The sequence below is a fragment of the Marmota flaviventris genome, chromosome 5 (genome assembly GCF_047511675.1).
Source record: "Marmota flaviventris isolate mMarFla1 chromosome 5, mMarFla1.hap1, whole genome shotgun sequence".
Classification (NCBI taxonomy): domain Eukaryota; kingdom Metazoa; phylum Chordata; class Mammalia; order Rodentia; family Sciuridae; genus Marmota; species Marmota flaviventris.
This window is the reverse complement of record NC_092502.1, coordinates 97,381,645-97,400,215: the sequence shown is the minus strand read 5'-3', so window position 1 is coordinate 97,400,215 and position 18,571 is coordinate 97,381,645.

The window sequence follows — 18,571 nt, the reverse complement described above, 5'->3', positions numbered from 1 at the left end:
TCCTCTAAATTGTTCTTGTTGCATATTTCAATTACAGCAAAACAAAGCTGACTAATAGAGAAATCTTGGGGGCAGTCACTGAATTTCTGTGTTATTTTTGTAATGTAAACTTTAAAGAGATACTTGAAGATTTAATAATTATTAAGTACTTAATATAGCATCTGCTTATACTCAGCACTCTGTAATTCCAACTGCAGGAGAGCATGTTTTGTATGATTACTTATTTTAAATTATGTAATATGAAAATCAGAAGTATTAAATATTCACAATGATGTATTCAAATCTGAGAAGCTCTTCAAAGGCACATAGCCATTGTTTGGCACCACTAAATTTACAGATTATACTTGCAAATACACGTATTCATTAAAAAACTAAGTGTTTGAATTTTTCACTTCAGTATTTTACACTGAATGGAAGCACTAAGAGCCAAATTCCCAATTTGATCACCCATCTACTTAAAAAGTCTACCTCATTTATTATAAACACATGAATGGAAACCATAGCTACAAAAATGACAAAGAAGGGTATTATGCATTGCCACTTACTTGAAGCTTCTGGGCTAAATGGGCTACAATTCTGATTCATGAGAGAAATTTCAAGAGAACAATGTATGAAGAAGAAAGATATGTCAAAAGCTTTTTCTACTGATGACATGTCATTCAGAGGATAAACAGTCCATGGTGTATTAATTTTTGATGATTGCAACATAGGTGTTTGTTAGCCAAACTGGGATTTAATGCCCATTATGGGTGATGGATTAATGATTTTGAAACATCATATCATCTGTGTATTCATGGAGGAAGCAATGAAGGTAATGGCTTCCATCTATTCTAAGCAATGCATCTCGTGTATAAGTACCCCTGAGCTCTTTATGAACTACATTACACCCCATTTTCTTGATTTACTGATGTTTAGAGAAAACACTTTATTTTACTTTTCCTGGTTATTATTTTCAACAGCAGATATCAAAACCACTTCTGAGCCATTACTACTTATAACTATTCTCCTTTTGCCAGAATAGCTTCTGCATTACTTTTCAAATATTTATTAAATGAAGCTTATGTTTTAAACATATTTATAATCTTTCCTCATCAATTTGATATTGTATTTTTATTGACTCTAAATTGTTGCTTGTTGTGATTCATGCCATTATTAAAACTGGAGAGAACAGACACCAAAAAAACCTATTAAACTAAAATAGGCTATTAAATATGGGACATGTCCACATTTATGATATGTTAAAGTTTGAAAATGTTTAATTGCAAATTTGACAAAATATATTATTTAGCTCTTTTAAATCACAGGAAAAAATGAATATCTTAGAATATTATTTCTTATAGCAGCTAAAAAATGTTTTTACAAGCAGCCTCTGAAATTAAGCTAAATCTATGTTTTTAGGAACAAAATAAACAGGTGAATGCCTGTTGGTAGTGTAAGAGGGAGTGGAGATAGAGGGTAAAAATGGAAATTTTATTTAAAATATTTTAGTTCATAAAACTTTATAGCATTAGGCATTTATAGAATGATTAAGTTAATAAACACCAAAATGAAATGTATAAATTTCAAATACAAAATAATCATTTCTTCTAGACTCAGTAAATTACTTTCAGAAATAAAGCCATATGATGACAATATACCAAAAAAAAATATTTCTTTTGAGTCTTTCTATACTCCAAAGGAACTGTATTTGAAGAATTTACCCAATGTCACATACTTTCTCTGATGTGATTAAGTTTATATGTAATAATAGAGTAATTTGAAGCTCTACATTTAATCATCGTATTCGATATATCTTTTTTAAAAATACATGGAGAGAAAGGGAGAGAAGCTTTCAAATATAGTCTTGGAACATGTCGTTAATAGTAAAGTAAATATGAGGGACCCAGACATTCTGTGATAAATGTTTTTATTGGTGTAATCATACATAATAGTGAGATTAATTTTATCATATTCATGCATACAATTTATTAGTCTCATTTCCAAGTATTTTCCCTTTCACTCCTCTATTTCCTCCTTCTGAATTACTTGCTCTACTAATCTACCTTTTATTATTATTATTATTATTATTAATGTCTTACATTTATATATGTACATACATGTGTGTATGTGTGTGTAATTTATTATATTACATTGTATATAGATATAGTATATATCTGGGTAGACTTTGTTCCTTATAATTTTTATGGTTACGATAAAAGACATTTTTTTACAGATTCTGGCAAAAAATGACCCAAGAATCCCACTACTGGGTAAATATGCAAAAGGGTTAAAATCTATGCTCATGTGTTTGTTGATTATAGCTAAGATGGAAAATCAACTCACATGTTCATCAACTGTTGAATGGATAAAAATATAAGGAATATATATATATATATATATATATATATATATATATGCATATATATAATTTATTCATTCATTTTTATTCCTAAATATTATTGTAGCATTTAATAAATATATATACACATGTATATGTATGTATGTATGTGTGTGTATATATATATATATATATATATATATATATATATATATATATGATGAATGAATTCCTGAAACTTGCAACACCATGGTTGCAACTAGAGGACATTATAGTAAGCACAGTAAGTCTGGCACAGAAAGGTAGTTTTGCAGTTTTATTTAAATATGGAACTTTAAAAAGTTGATCTTATGTAATTAGGAAATATAATGGTAGTTACCAGAGTCTTGGTGACTAGGGAGACAGGGTGACATGGAGATGAGATGTGGATCAAAAGATTCCTAATTACAATTATATAGAAGAAATAAAATGAAATATAATTATTGTATAGCAAAATTATGAGTTAATGTATCATATTTATAAAATGTTAAAGGTAGTGAATATTATTTTCTCTCATAATTTGTGAACTAATCATGTAGAATATTTTCTTGAACTATGTAGCCATTTCTAATCAGATACCATTAACTATGGTAGTTACATAGATTTAATCATTCCACAATGTATATGCCTTGTTGATTATAATGTTTTAAATAACAAAAAAACATTATCTGTCAGTTAAAATGTATTTTTAAAAATGTAGTAAATAAAATAGTAACAATAGATTAAATTAAGCAAAGGTAACAGATCTAATATGTTGTATAAATGTAAAAATGAGTGAACAAATATAATCATTTTGTTTGGCTAATCTTATTTTCCTTGTCATATATTGGAGGCATAGAGTGAATTTGCCACTAAATTTATTTTAAAAGATACAGAGAAGGTTATAGTCATAGGGAACTGTAATCCACTTGGTACATATATAAGAAACAGTGCTACTGGGTATATCTCAGTCCAAAAAGACCATTTAGGCAACCAATACCTATTCAACAACTAGTTCTTCAAATCGTTTTGCTCATCAAGGAAAGTCATGGCTATTTTGGTAGGATGGCAAAGCAGTCATTCTAAATTATAGGCAGTGGCAGTATAGTTCATTATTCAGCCAGGACATGTTTAAGTGTATAAATGTGAAGAAATAAAACATAATTATTCTAGTACAACAGGGATAGTAAAGCATGAAATTTCAGGGAGAACTAGAGTATATTGTCACACTCTTATATATTACCTGAAAGATTCAAAGAAAATTCAAATGGTTATCTTTACTGAAATAGCATTAGATGCACTGAAAAAATCTGGTATAGGTAACTATATATATTTAAACTACCTTAATTTATGGTCAGAGGTATGTTAATACTGAGTTAAAATAAAACAATGAGTTAAATCATTTGCCTATGATTTTAAATCATTTACTTTGTTTTTTAAAATATTTTATTAGTCATTGATGGACCTTTATTTATTTATTTGTTTATATGTGATGCTAAGAATTGAACCCAGTGCTTCACACATGCTAGGCAAGTACTCTACCACTGAGCCACAACACCAGCTCCACTTTATTTTTAATTTGTTTTATGTTTTAAATTAATACATAATACTGGTACTTTGTTTTATTTTTTCCAACTGCAACTGTAATATGTCAATTTATCTTATTTGTGCCTTTTATCTCTATCAAGAATTTATTAGCCTTTATTTCTCTCTCTTTTAAAAAATAACTTTATTTTATTTATTTATATGTGGTGCTGAGGATCAAATACAGGGCCTTGCACGTGTGAGGCGAGCACTATACCGTTGAGCCATAACCCCAGCCCTAAACCTTTATTTCTCTAAATAACTTATCCAGTCCCACCCACTGTCTCTTCTGTGGAGCTCTGCTGACACAAATGCCAGTCCTTTTGTCTACAAGTAGGGCATCCCTAATCTGAATGTTCCAAATCTGGAATGCTCCAAAATCCAGAATTTTTGTGGCATCTGAAAGATGCTGCAAATGGTAATCTTATGTTATGGTTTACAGTCAAAATGTAGATGCATTAAAAGTAACGAATAAAATGACCTTCAACCTAGTATATAAGTTTATATGAAACATTTGAGTTTTGTGTTAAGATTTGAATTTTATCAACAAGATAATTCATAATTCATTATTCCTAAGAAAATGTTACAAAACAAATGAAAACTCCCAAATCAAAAATACTTCCGTTTCTAAGAATTTTGGATAAGAGTACTTATTATGTAGTACCATGGATCTCTGAGGAGGCTGTTTATTTATTTTTCTTTTCTTCAGCCTATCAAAATGGTGTTTAGATTGGGTTATTTTTATTGTTGTGTTTTCGGGTTTACTGATTTTTTCTTCTGTCCTTTCTATTCTGTTAATGAGATTGTAAATTAAGATTTTTAAAGTAGGATTAATTCTTCTATATTTTTCAGTTCGAAAATATAATTTGATTCCTTTATATACCTTATCTTTCTTTGTCAGTATTTTTTCCAATTTATTTCAAGGGTTTTTGTAGTTGTTCATTAAGGCAGTCTTACATTTAGTTTAAAATCTTGCTATCACAGGGTGCATAGAAGTCAATGTTCCTCAATGGTTTGTATTAACACCCAAGGGATGGGTCTCCTTTTATTTCTGGGAAGGGGTGGGCATGCTAGTGTACTACAAAGCTGTTACTGGCACCATGCTAGTGAGGAGGAGGAGGAGTGCCTTCTTAACTGTCTCCCATTGGAGTTCTACCATGCCAATAGGAGTGAAGTCTTCTCACACTGTGGTGATGGTTGAAAGCATGATTGCACTGGAGGTCTTTGATTACCCCACCACCACCCCAGCAGAGAGGTACAGAGAGAGAGGCCTTCTTACTTTCAGGTGGCAGTGAAAGTCCAAGCTCCTCATGAAGCCTCTACTGTTTTTTTAAGAATGAAGGGACAGTTAATGACTGGCAGGGAATCCTCCTGACTCCCCTCTCAGTTTTCTCTCATACCATTCAGTGTGGGGGTTGAAGTGGCTCCTTCAAAACTGATGTGGGTTGATACCTTGGCTCCCTGTTCAGCTTGCTTATATAATTTTTCTGTCTTATTAGACTGACTCTTTCCTGATTCTCTGGGTAGAGAAAGATGTCTTTTGTTGGACTTTTTTTTTTCATGCACTTATTGGCATTTCAGATTATCTTCTTCTATAGTGACTAGTCTACGATATCCAAGGCAATAAGAAAACCCAGGGAAATCACTTCTGTGTTGCTTCTTGGGTTAAAAATTCCCTAGCAGTCTATTCTTTCCTTTATCTTTCTATTGTCGGCTCTTCTAACTTCTCCCCCTCCCCCTCCCCTCCCCCTTCTTCCTCCCCCTCCCCCTTCCTCCTCCTCCTCCTCCTCCTCCTCCTCCTCCTCCTCCTCCTCCTCCTCCTCCTCCTCTTCTTCTTCTTCTTCTTCTTCTTCTTTTTTGTTTATTTGCATAGAGTACCCATAGCTTTTTGTTTTGTTTTGTTTTTGTTTTTGTTTTGGTAGGGGGGATTGAACTTAGGGGCACTTGATCACTGAGCCACATCACCAGCATTATTTTGTATTTCATTTAGAGACAGGGTCTCACTGAGTTACTTAGTACCTCACTTTTGCTGAGACATGCTTCCAATCATGATCATCTTGCCCCAGCCTCCTGAGCTGCTAGGATTACAGTCATGGCCTGCTGCACCCGGCACCTATAACTTTTAATTGGGAAAAAACTCAACTACTCTATCTTTCTAGAAATAAAAGTCAGTTAGTTTATTTTGAAGGCCTTAAAAAAAACCCACTATTTAAATAGTTGAAAGATATACTGGTATGACATGATTTCAACATTTTGAACACATTTGGATGCTTAGAGAATTCAACTGAGAGTACTCTTATAAACATGGCAAATAATATATGAATTTATTATGTTCTAGTTAGTTCGTTATTCATTAGATATTCTTTGGTTGAATTATTGGTTGCCATTTTAATCAGAATATCTGAGTGAAAGGACTGTCATCTGATCCTTGATGTGTATAACCAATCATCAGTATTCAGCAATAGCCTTCAGTCAACTTGGGGTTTACTTAGAGAAAAAATCTATGTAAGAGAGATAATAATATTTTGTGATGTTATATTAAGTGACTTAAAGATCATGGTCAAATTTTTTGAGGTAATGATTTTTTAAGAGTCAGACTTATATATGAGAGGATCATAATAAATATATTAGAAATAAATTGCTTAATTCCTATTTGAGCAATTATTTTTGGCTAAAACTAAGTTAGGTGTTATTGTTTGCAATTTAGAAACAAAGAAATTAAGGTACAGGGTTGTTCAGGAAGATGAACAAAATTATACAAATAGACGGACTTGAGTGCCAAACTATGGTTCTCTAGACCAGCGTCTGTGCTTCTCTCCACTACACAGTGCAAAAGGGTTACAAGAGGGTTACTTGGTTTAAATAAAGAAAATAGTGTTGAATTTTCCTTATTATTTAGCTCCAAAACTGAAAAAAAAACCACTGAAAATGTCACATTTCCTGACTGAGTCCTTAAAATATCTGAGTGATTCTACAAAAATTGGGTTCACTTTAAGAACTACAACATTAAGAAGGTGTAATGAAAAATAGCAAAGGTTAGTTTCATTTCCCTAGGAATTAGGGATGAGATCCATACGGTCTGCCAGTCTGGGATTATTTTTAGCAATTTTTTATTAGATCATTTTAGTTATGCATAATATTAAGGCTCACTTTGACATAATTATACAAATATAGAATATAATTTGCTACAAGTTAGTCCCGATACTTTCAATTTCCCTTCCTTCCTTCCTCCCCCTGTTCCCTTTCCTCTAGTGATCTTTTTCTATTATTTATATATTTTTTAATTCATGTTTTATGGTTATACATAAAGGTAAAATTTGCTCGTGGTATATTCATATGTATGTATAATTAAAGACAGGGTTTCTAAATATACATATATGTGAATATATGTATATTTATATACAGAGGAAAGTTTGATTAGATTTATTCTGCCATTTTCCCCTTTTCTCATCTCTCCTTCTTTCTTCCTCAGTCTCCTTCCTCTATTTCTCTAAACTCTCTTTTATTTTCATGGGATTCTTCCTTCCTTTTTTCTTCTACCCCCCACTCCTCCTATTTTGGTTAGATTCTGCATATGAGAGAAAACATAATCTCCAGAATTTCTGGGTCTGGATAATTTCACTTAGCATGATGTTTCATCCATTTAGTAGCAAATGTCATGATTTAATTCTTTGTGGTGAGTATACACATACTCCATTGTGTATATATACCACATTTTCTTTACCCACACATCTGTTGACAGACACCTAGGTTGGTTCTAGAATAAAGGAATCAAAAACTAAACAACAGGGGAAAAAAGAGATAGAGAATAAATCAAATAACATAATTAATAGATGGAAAAACTAAATAACTAGACATTTTTCAAAGGAAGAAATACAAATGTCCAATAAATGTATAAAAAAACTTTCAACATCTTTAGCAATCAGAATAAAAACAAATCAGAAAAGTACATTGATATTTTATCTCATTTCAGATAGCATGGCAATTATCAAGAATAAAATTTATAATAAAGGTCAAGAATATAATAAAAAAAGGTATGCTCATGTATTGTTGGCAGGACTGCAAATTAGTATAACCACTCTAGAAAGCAGTATGGAGAGTTATTAAAAAGTAGAAATAGGAACACCTTGTGACCCAGCTATCCCATTCCTTTGTATATACCCTCTGTAATTTTTTTATTAGATGTTGTTCAAACATAGAGTAAATATTTGAACATAGTTATGAGTTCTCTTAGATTTTCATTTGTCCCCAATTTGATCTCCAAATATATATATTTTAAAACTGAAGAAAAAACAGCCATGGAGACTTGTCAGAATGTATTTCTCTATGTGTATTATAAAACCATTTAACATCATCTTTCAGTGCTCAGAGCCAGTAGAATGTCATTTTGAATTTGGCTTTGATTTAAACATGTATGCTCTTTTTCTGTACAAAAATTACTGACTGATGGTCACTTTATATTAGTTAACAAACTTGCTTCCAGCAAATTGGCTTTCAACAATTCTCTTGTGCTGAATTATTAAAAGAATTTGAAGTTCTCAAACTATTAACCTGATGATTGCCTTCTGATAACCCTTATTTTCTGATTGGAGGATGAGATGTGATTCATGAAGTTGGCAGTTTATTGCTTCTTTTTTTTTTAATAGCTGGACCTAATGTAATTTCATCTCTATGCTGCTTTAACCAGTGGGATATATTGGAAACATGAAAACTTTAAAAATTCAGCTTTAGAAGACATTTTTGAGGCAATTTGAAATTGCTATTCAAAAGTATAGTTTATAAAAAATTTCCCTTTATGCATATGATATTCTCAGTTATTTAATTGGTAAATGAGGAAAATAATTTTATATAGACATAAATTTGTTTCTCTTGTACACAACTTGTGTTAGTTTGGTACCCTCTAAAAAGAATAGTACAGGGTTTTTTTTTTTTTGCATTTTTCCCACAATAATACATTTGTCCTTCTAAGCATTATTATAATAATTTCAAGCAGTCCTCTGTCCATACTGTTTTTTTCCTCTTCATTTTAGCATTCTATAATTATCAAGTTTTAACTGACTGTATTATTACATTATTTTTGTAGTTTGTTGCCATCATAGCATAATATATTTTTTAAGAATATTTATGTGAGAGCTGGGGTTGTTGTAGAGCACTTGCCTAGCACATGTGAGGCACTGGGTTCGATGTTCAGCACCACATATAAATAAATAAATAAAATAAATGTCCATCAACAACTAAAAATAAATACTAAAAAAAGAATATTTATGTGTCATATATTCTGAGTACACTTGAGGACCTGGCACTTATTAGTTTTTAAGCCCATTTATGCTTGAATGTCAAAAAGGTTTCCAAATCTTTCTCTAATGAAGGTATCAGACAGAAAATTTATTGAATAAGATTTGATATGGGATCACAAGATATAGTATGGGAATTATAGGTGACTTGTGGAACTTCCTGTGGAATGCCAGCATACCAACACTACTTAGTAGAGCTTATTGGGCGGCTTAGCTATGGTAAAGTCAAATTTACATAAATATCCCGATTGGCTTTTGGCTTTCCTAGTATGTACTTATTTTTTCTTTCCTGCCTTGACATTATCCAATATATATTTAATGCTTGAGCTGTTTCATGGTTTCAGATCTGACCTCTATTAGATGACTGTGGAACATTTTACTGAAGGTAGTAATTAGTCTTAGATAAAATGTTAATGATTAGAATTTACATAATTAATTTTCTTTTTATATAAAATTTTATTTTAACAGAAACCTCTAGAATGTTATCAAAAAATATTACATAGTATGTAAATTATGGTCATTATACTGTCATTAAAAAGAGATAAAGTATAGTAATAATGATTTCTATTTACTTGTTACTCTATTCCAAGGAGTTATTTGAATTGTGTAGTTATTCCTCATCATTTAACTAATCATAGAATATTATTTCTGTAAAAAACAGCCCCTGATATATGTTTATAACAGAGATAAATTTCAACACAATTTTAACTATGGTTTTTGATTGTCACATTAGCTTGATATTTTATCTGAAAAACTTTTGTTTAAACTTAATGTTTTTATAACCTTGGCTACAAACATAACATTAGGTTTCATTATATTGACAATGCAATTCTATACCAATTGTAAATGTTCTTGTAGAATATATATTTTTCATTATATAAACAGGCTATTTAAGAGGTTTTTCAGCCTTCACTAGAACAGTGACAATTCTCTTTTGTTTCTTTGAGCTTTCATATAACACATGGAACTGGATTGAGTGTGTTATTTATGTTAAAGATGGAATGGATAAGAAGACGTGTATAAATATCTACCAAGGGAATGTAAGAAGAATGTGAAAACTCTGAGCCATTCAAACATTAATCATTTGTAGGAGTCCAGCCCCCTATTCTTACCTATCAGGCTTAGAATAGTTCAGAATGGAAAGCAGGTTCAGCTATTAAGGATGTGCAGTGTAACCTATAATTTTTAAGATATACATCTTAGAAGTTTTAACCAGTGGTTTAGGAGGATGAGGCGGGAGGATCATGAATTCAAAGCCAGATTCAGCAATGGTGAGGTGCTAAGGAACTCAGTGAGACCCTGTCTCTAAATAAAATACAAAAAAGGGATGAAAATGTACCCCGGTGATTGAGCGCCACTGGGTTCAATCCCTGGTACCATAAAAAAGTATTCATTGAACATGAACACCTACTATGGATAGGATATTTATTTTATTTATGGTTATACAAAAATATCAATTTCACCCAAATTATTTTTTCTACAGAAAATAATAGGTCATAAATAAGTTCCATTTAATGTTAGTTTGGATATGGAAGAAAAAGAGCAGACAAATGTCATGGGAATACAGTGAAAAGAACAAAGTATTTGAGAAAATTTGCTTTTATTTTAGGTCCTCAGGTCACAGACTAATGGGTTAAAATGGTACGCATTTTAAATCTGCTACCATTTTAGATGAAGCAGGAGGAACCAGTATAAGAAAAATGAAGGAAATCTGGGCAGGTATGAGAAACATCTATTTCTGAAAAGACTCATCTTTACATAGATTATAAAGAAGGCATATAACTCACATGAGCAAGCCAGTTCCACAGTGTAAGAAGAGTTCAACAAAGCAGATGTTTTAGTCAACTCTTTTATTGCTGTGATCAAACCATCTGACAAGAAGGAAGTAGACAAGGAAAAGTTTATTTGGGGCTTATAATTTAGAGATCTTGGTCCATTCGTGACTGACTCCATTGCTCTGTGCCCCAGATGATGCAGAACATCATCGTGGAGGGTGATGGCAGAGGAAAGCACCTCTGAACATGAAAACAAGGAAGTAGAGAACTCTGCTCACCAGAAAAAAAAAAAAAAAAAAAACCCAAAGACATGTGCCTAATAAACTGTGTCCTCATACAGTTATTACCCAGTTATTCCCATATCAGTAGATTAATCCTATACAGATGTTAATTATGGCCTAACATATTCATGTAGTTTTCACTCTTCAATACAATGTCTTCATTACTCAGTTTCTTTTGGATTCAAAAGAGACCTTTATCCTAAAAAGAGACCCCTGTGAGTAGAAACCCATATTAGTCATTTTTAGATGTTGCATTTTGGATTATATTGGAAATAGAGCTCTGTTATGGAGACAATTTGTAAGTGCTTGTTGGATCAACAGTGGAGACAAGACAGAAGTAAGGAAGCAGGATAAATTAGAAATGTTGAACTCATGTAGTGGGAAACTCTGAAGCTGGAAGAGGCTTCAGAGTTGCTATACATTGGAGTAAGATACCAGGCTGATTTACTTCCACACTGATCAATTTTTGGAAATAGGATGTCCATGGAAGGAGGGAAAGACCTTGAGAATGACAGACAATTCTTTAGACAAAGTAATCACCACAAAGGAGCTACAGGCTGTTTTTTGATAATACTTCTAGTAGCTGCAGGGAATAATCCCTTATTCTTTGAAGAAGGTATTGGTAGTACATCATAACATTCCTTCCTGTGGAGTGAAGTTGAACCTGAGTGTCTCTAAACAGAAATTATTTAAACAAAAATTTTTTCAAGGTCTAGAAAAGAATTCTCATGGTATCTGAAAATCCCATTCTGTTATCATATGCTTTGATTTTTTTCGCTTGAATTTTATTAAACAAAATATTTAACAGATTAGAAATTCTATACCTCCCACCAAATTTAAACATTCTTAAAATTCCAGTATGTTAAAGTTGTTCATAAATTTTAGTGAATTTTCTTTTTCTTTTCTCAAAATAGCAAATCATATTTCTTTAAACCACAGTTTTATCTGGTATTAAGCCGGGAATTATATAATGAAACAAAATATTTGAAGAAAATGCCTCATAAATTATTTTAAATGTAGAATGCAGTACATTTTAAACCCATGTATTTAAGGTAAACTTTGCTTATGTTTCTCCAAGAAATTAATAAACTAACCAATTACGGATTACCTAATGCAATTGACATCATACTTCCTCATTTACAATAAAGAATAAATATTTTTGCAAAGCAGTGTAAAGATAATCCTCAAGAAATTCATAAACTATTGGGATAGTTTCTTCACTTTCTTCTTAGTTCTATATGCATGTTTGACTGAAGGTGAGTTTGCAGGTTTTTATTTATCCTGCAGCTTGAATTCAACCATTGATAAGTGGTTATTTAATTTACTGTCAGCTTTAACTAACCTCAAGAGTGACAGAGCACTACAGCATTATTTTTAGCAGCATTAATGAATCAGAGTTGCTACTATCTAGAATAATGTTGTTTTTTTTTTATTATTATACTATAGATGACCAACACATAAGTGAGGACAGTATATTTCAATAGTTGGCACAAAGAGAACAGTTGGCTAAGAAGTTCATATTCATTAACTTATTAATTTATTCAGTGAGTAACTATCAAATCCTTCTCCTAGAAGGTTATAGCAATTACATAAGGAGATGATAATGACTTGTATTAGACAAATACTAGGAGAACTTATGGTAAGTGGCTAGATTTTAGATGTATTGTGAATGTAAAGGTGTAAGAATATATGGATTTTTGATAGGATGTGAGAAAATAGAATTTTTTTAAAAATTTTTATTGTTGGTTGTTCAAAACATTACATAGTTCTTGATATATCATATTTCACACTTTGATTCAAGTGGGTTATGAACTCTCATTTTTACCCCGTATACAGATTGCAGAATCACATCGGTTACACATCCATTGATTTACATATTGCCATACTAGTGTCTGTTGTATTCTGCTGCCTTTCCTATCCTCTACTATCCCCCCTCTCCTCCCCTCCCCTCCCCTCTTCTCTCTCTACCCCATCTTAGAAATTTTTAAAGATGATAAAAAGATTATGGCTTAAGCAGCTATATAAATATAGTTATCACTTTCACTGATGATCACAATTGATCTAAAATAGTAATTACCATACCACATAATATGGAATAATTCATTATTTTTCATATTAAAGAAAGGTGAAAATTAATTCTTTTATGATATATTATTAGTAGTAATTTAAATGTTTTAAATATGCATTTTCTAAAGATCAAATGAGCAGAGAAAATGTAGTTTTAATATTCATGTATATATATTATTCATAACCCTGAATCTATAAAAATGGAAAAAGTTACCAAACATAATTCTAACACTAAAAGCAGTGAAACATAAAACTAAAAATTTTATATATAAAATATAGTTTAATTTTTCTAGCTTTTTTTTGACAAGTTTGAGATTAGCTTAGTTTATGTACAATGTATCTCACCTGTTCTGTATGAAAATTTAAAAATTAATAGAAAAGATGAAACAATCCTTGTGTAGCAAGGGAGCTATTTACATTTCTGAAATTTCCTCAGCCTCACTTTTAATTTTTAGAATGTTGTTTACATTATTCTCAATATCATTTCTTTGCTTATTGATAACATGGGCATTTTGCAAAAACTCCATTTGCTTTCCATTCTCAGTACTTGTACAATATTATTGAGGGTTTTATGTTCTCTATCCTTGTTTTCTTTTCATTTCCTATCAATATCTCACTACTTTGGGTCCTACAAGCTACTATCTTTTTTCGTATCCCATATTGTTTTGTACTTCATAATGTGCTTTTGTCCTACTTTCCCTTTAAGAAAGATATATCAAGGCAAAGACACTGGAGACATTTTTGAATTAGTAAAAGCTAAAAAGGTATAAGGATTACATCAGGAATATTTATATAATGTGAAATATGTAGTAATTATAAATCATAAAAGAATATTTGTTTATATTTTTCTTGCAAATAGGACTTTAATTTTATTTATTTGTTCATTTTTCCTAGAAAAATTCCTTTGAAATACATAAAATTGCATTTAGAATTGTGAATGCTCTGAAGGTAATATGGAATAGATATGGATATTTGATCATGATATCTGCTATTCTAAGTTTTCTTATCTGAATTAATTGAAATATATATATATATATATATATATATATACACATATATATGTATACATATATATATGCGTAGTATATGTATGCAATAAAAATGCTCTGCTGTATCAAATGCAGTAGGGAAATACAAACTGAGATATGTCTGATCATCTATGAACATGAGATGGAAGTTAAATGATAGATAAGCCAAACATCTACTGAATGACCACAGAAAATGTCTTCATTGGGCCAAACTGATTGATGCATGTTAACAATTTTTAGAAACAGTTGAGAGTAATATTTTGGTAGTAGAGTGATTGCTATCAACTAGCTGTATACATCTTTACCTGAAGGGAATGATTGAATAAAGGAATAAAGACTGCATAAAATAGCAAATGACAGGAATAGAGTTCTTGTATTTCAATATGTCTGGAGCTAAGGGTAAATCAACAGTGAAATTCACAACCAAGTGTACAAAGTGTCAATTTGGTACTGCAATTTGCTTGAATAAACCTAGGAATTTGACTTTTTGCAAGTTTTTCTGCATTTTTTTTTTTAATTTTTAAATCATCCAGTCACATTTTTCCTTAGAAATTTGGACAAGCAGATGTTCAATATAAATAAAAATTTCCATGATTGAATATATAGACAAAATCTTTTTCTTATTAAGACTGTAATGGGCATTCATGCAAGAATATGCAAGTATTCATGACATTACTATATGTATTAGATAAATTTATATATGATATATAATGATATATACAAATATAAAATTGAATAAAAGTCTTTATAGAGATCCTATTACTTGTCAAAATTATCCATATTACCCAAAGAAACAACATTCAGATTCAACACAATACTGATCAAAACCTCAATGGAATTTTTCACAAATTTAAAAAAAATCCATTTAGAAACTACAAAATTTATAATTTGGATATGAGGTATTTTCCAAAAATGCTTATGCATTTATTCAGAAATATTAGCAGCTAAAAATTATTAGATTAGGACAGATGTAACCTATTCAAGTAATTAAGCAATTTGATAATTTAGCAATTTGAAAAAAATGAGTATATTGGTGGCAACTGTGATAGGTGGCATATGGCTGGATGACATAGGTCACTGGTAATGTGCCTTTGGGGTTTATATTTTGTTCTTGGTGCTGTGGTTTCTTTCTTTCTCTCTGCTTCACATCTGTCTGCTTCCCAGTTGCTTTGAGCTGTGTTGCTTTCCTCCAACACTCCTTTCTCCCATGATGTTCTGACTTACCTTGGGCTCAGAGTAATGATCAGCTGACCATAAACCAAACCTCTGAAACCAGGAGCCAACATAAACATTTCCTTTGCAAAGTTGTTTTTTTCAAGTAATTTGTTTACAACAAAACAAACAAATAAAATAAACAACAACAACAAACTCATCCAACCAAAGTAGTTCTGAATAATAAAAAATTAATATGGAGTCACCACAATTTCTGATTTAAAATCATATAGCAAAAGTATAGTAATTAAAACAAGGTGGTGCTTACATAAAAACAAATATACAACACAAGATTCCCTCACTGTGGAATCTAAATAGTTCAACATACAATGGTAGTTTTTGGAGGTAAGTGTGGGGAGAGGGAAGAGGAAATGTTTTTTCTCAGTATCCTTACTCTTAGGAACAAAAAGCTTTTGTGTGCTATTTCTAAGTTGGGTGTCTAATTCCATATATATATATATATATATATATATATATATATATATATATTTCAATTCATTCTAATAATGATGTAGAATACATTTTAAAAAGCTAGAAGATAGGATTTTGAATGTTGTCATCATAAAGAAATGATAAATGTTTGAGGGTAAATATATGTTCAACTATATTTAAACATTATGTATCAAAACAATACATGGTACCACCATTCCCATTAATATGTATAATTTTTGTGTTTTTATGTATTAGCATAAAATTTTTAAAAAATACTAGGTATATAGATCAGCAGAACAGAAGACAGTTCAGCACTAAATCTAAATGTATATGGTTAACTTGACAAGGGCACCAAGAAAACAATGGGAGACTGGAAGTCTATTCAAAAAATGGTATCTGGAAAATTTGAGTTCCACATGCAAAATGATAAAATTGGACTCTTCCCTTAAATTGCTTAAAATCAACTCAAAATTGATAAAATTGATAAAAGACCTGAAAACATAAATTTACAAGAACAAAACTGAAAAGAATCTCTTTGATATTTGAAATTGGCAGTGGTTTCCTGAAGGCCAGAATGGAGGCTCAAGCTAGAGAAATAAAACTATATAAATGGGTCTACATAAACCAAGCAAAGGAAACAACCAAAGGGTGAAAATCCAGCCTATAGATTGGGGAAAAAAATGTGGAAACCTTGTATCTGAGAAGAGATTAATATCAAAACTTCTAAAGAACAAATGAAGAGAATGTATAATCTGATTAAAAATTGCCAAAAGACATTAAGAGACATTTCTCCAAATATGACATAATAATGACCAATACCTGTATGGAAAGATACCCATTATCACTTATCATCAAGGAAATGCAAATCAGAAGCACTACAAGATATCACCATTGCCCCTAAGTATAACTATTATTGAAAATACAGAGAGAAACATTATTGGTGAGCATGTGGAGAAAAGGAAATTGTGTTAGTAGGAATGTAGATTACTGTAGCCATTATGGAAAACAATATGCATGTTCCTCAAGAAAATTAAGATAGACTTACTAGCAGAGCACTATAGACAGAGAGAGAAGTGGTACAACCCTGGGGTAATACTCAGTACCCACCCACCCGCAGACAAACACATAGACAATATATTGAACCCCAGGATGCTGTAGCATATATATATATATATATATATATATATATATATATATATATATATATATATATATGTATGATTTTAGAAGACAGGATATATATATATGGGTAGAAAGTTTTATATATAAAATATTTAAATTACATATATATGTAATTATTATAGGACCTAGAAATCCTGCTTCTGAATTTAAATAGACAAAGGAAATGAAATCACTACACACAAAGGTATCTGTAGTCCCATTTTTGTTGCATTGCAGCATTATTTACAATATCCAAGATATGGAAACAACCTAGGTGTTGGTCAATGAATGATTGGCTAAAGAAATTGTGATGTTTGTATGCATGTGTGTTAGTGTTACGTACATATGATGGAATATTTTAATAAGTAGATCCTGGCATTTAGTACAATATAAACCCACTGGATAAAAAAAGATTTATAAAGATATAAAAGATATATAAAAGAATATTTATTGCATTATTTCACATGTAGAATCCCTCAACCTGCAAAAAAGCCAATTATACAGAAATAAGAATAAAATAGTTTTTACCAAGGTCAGGTTAGGAGAATAGGATGATATAAGCAAAGAATAAATTAATAAATGGGCAAAGGAACTGAATAGACACTTCACAGAAGATGAAAAATGAATGGTCAACCAATATATGAAAAGTGTTCAACATATCTACCAATTAGAGAAGTGTAAATTAAAACTGCACTGAGATTTCATCTCATTCTAGTCAGAATGTCAACAATCAAGAACACAAGTAATAAGTGTTTTTGATAATATGAGGAAAAGGGTATATTCATACATTACTAGTGGGACTGCAAATTGGAACAACTACTCTGGAAGGCAGTATGGAGATTCCTCAGAAAACTTGGAATGAAAGCACCATTTGAAACAGTTATTCCACTCCTCAGGTTATATCCAAAGGACTTAAAAATGGCGTACTACAGTGATGTAGCCACGTCAATATTTATAGACACCCAATTCACAATAACAAAGCTATGGAGCCAAACTAGGTGCCCTTCAACAGATGAATGAATAAAGAAAATGTGGTCTATATACATGGTAGAATATTACTAACCATAAAAAAGAATGGTTTTATGACTTTTGCTGGAATATGAATGGATCTGGAGACTATTGTGCTAAGCAAAATATGGCAGTCTAAAAAAAAAAAGATTGCATGTTTTCTCTAATATGCAGATGCTAAAACACAACAAGAGTGAAGGGGAATAATGAATATAAAGTAAAAATTTTTATATATGTAGGATGAACAAATCTAAAATTATAATGTAAAATGTGAAGACCATGGTTGATAGTGTATTATATTCAGGGTTTTTTTAGTTTTTTTTTCCCTCTCTCTCCTTTTTATTGAGTAGATAATAGCTACTCCTTATATGGGAGAAAAATAAGTACGTATGTG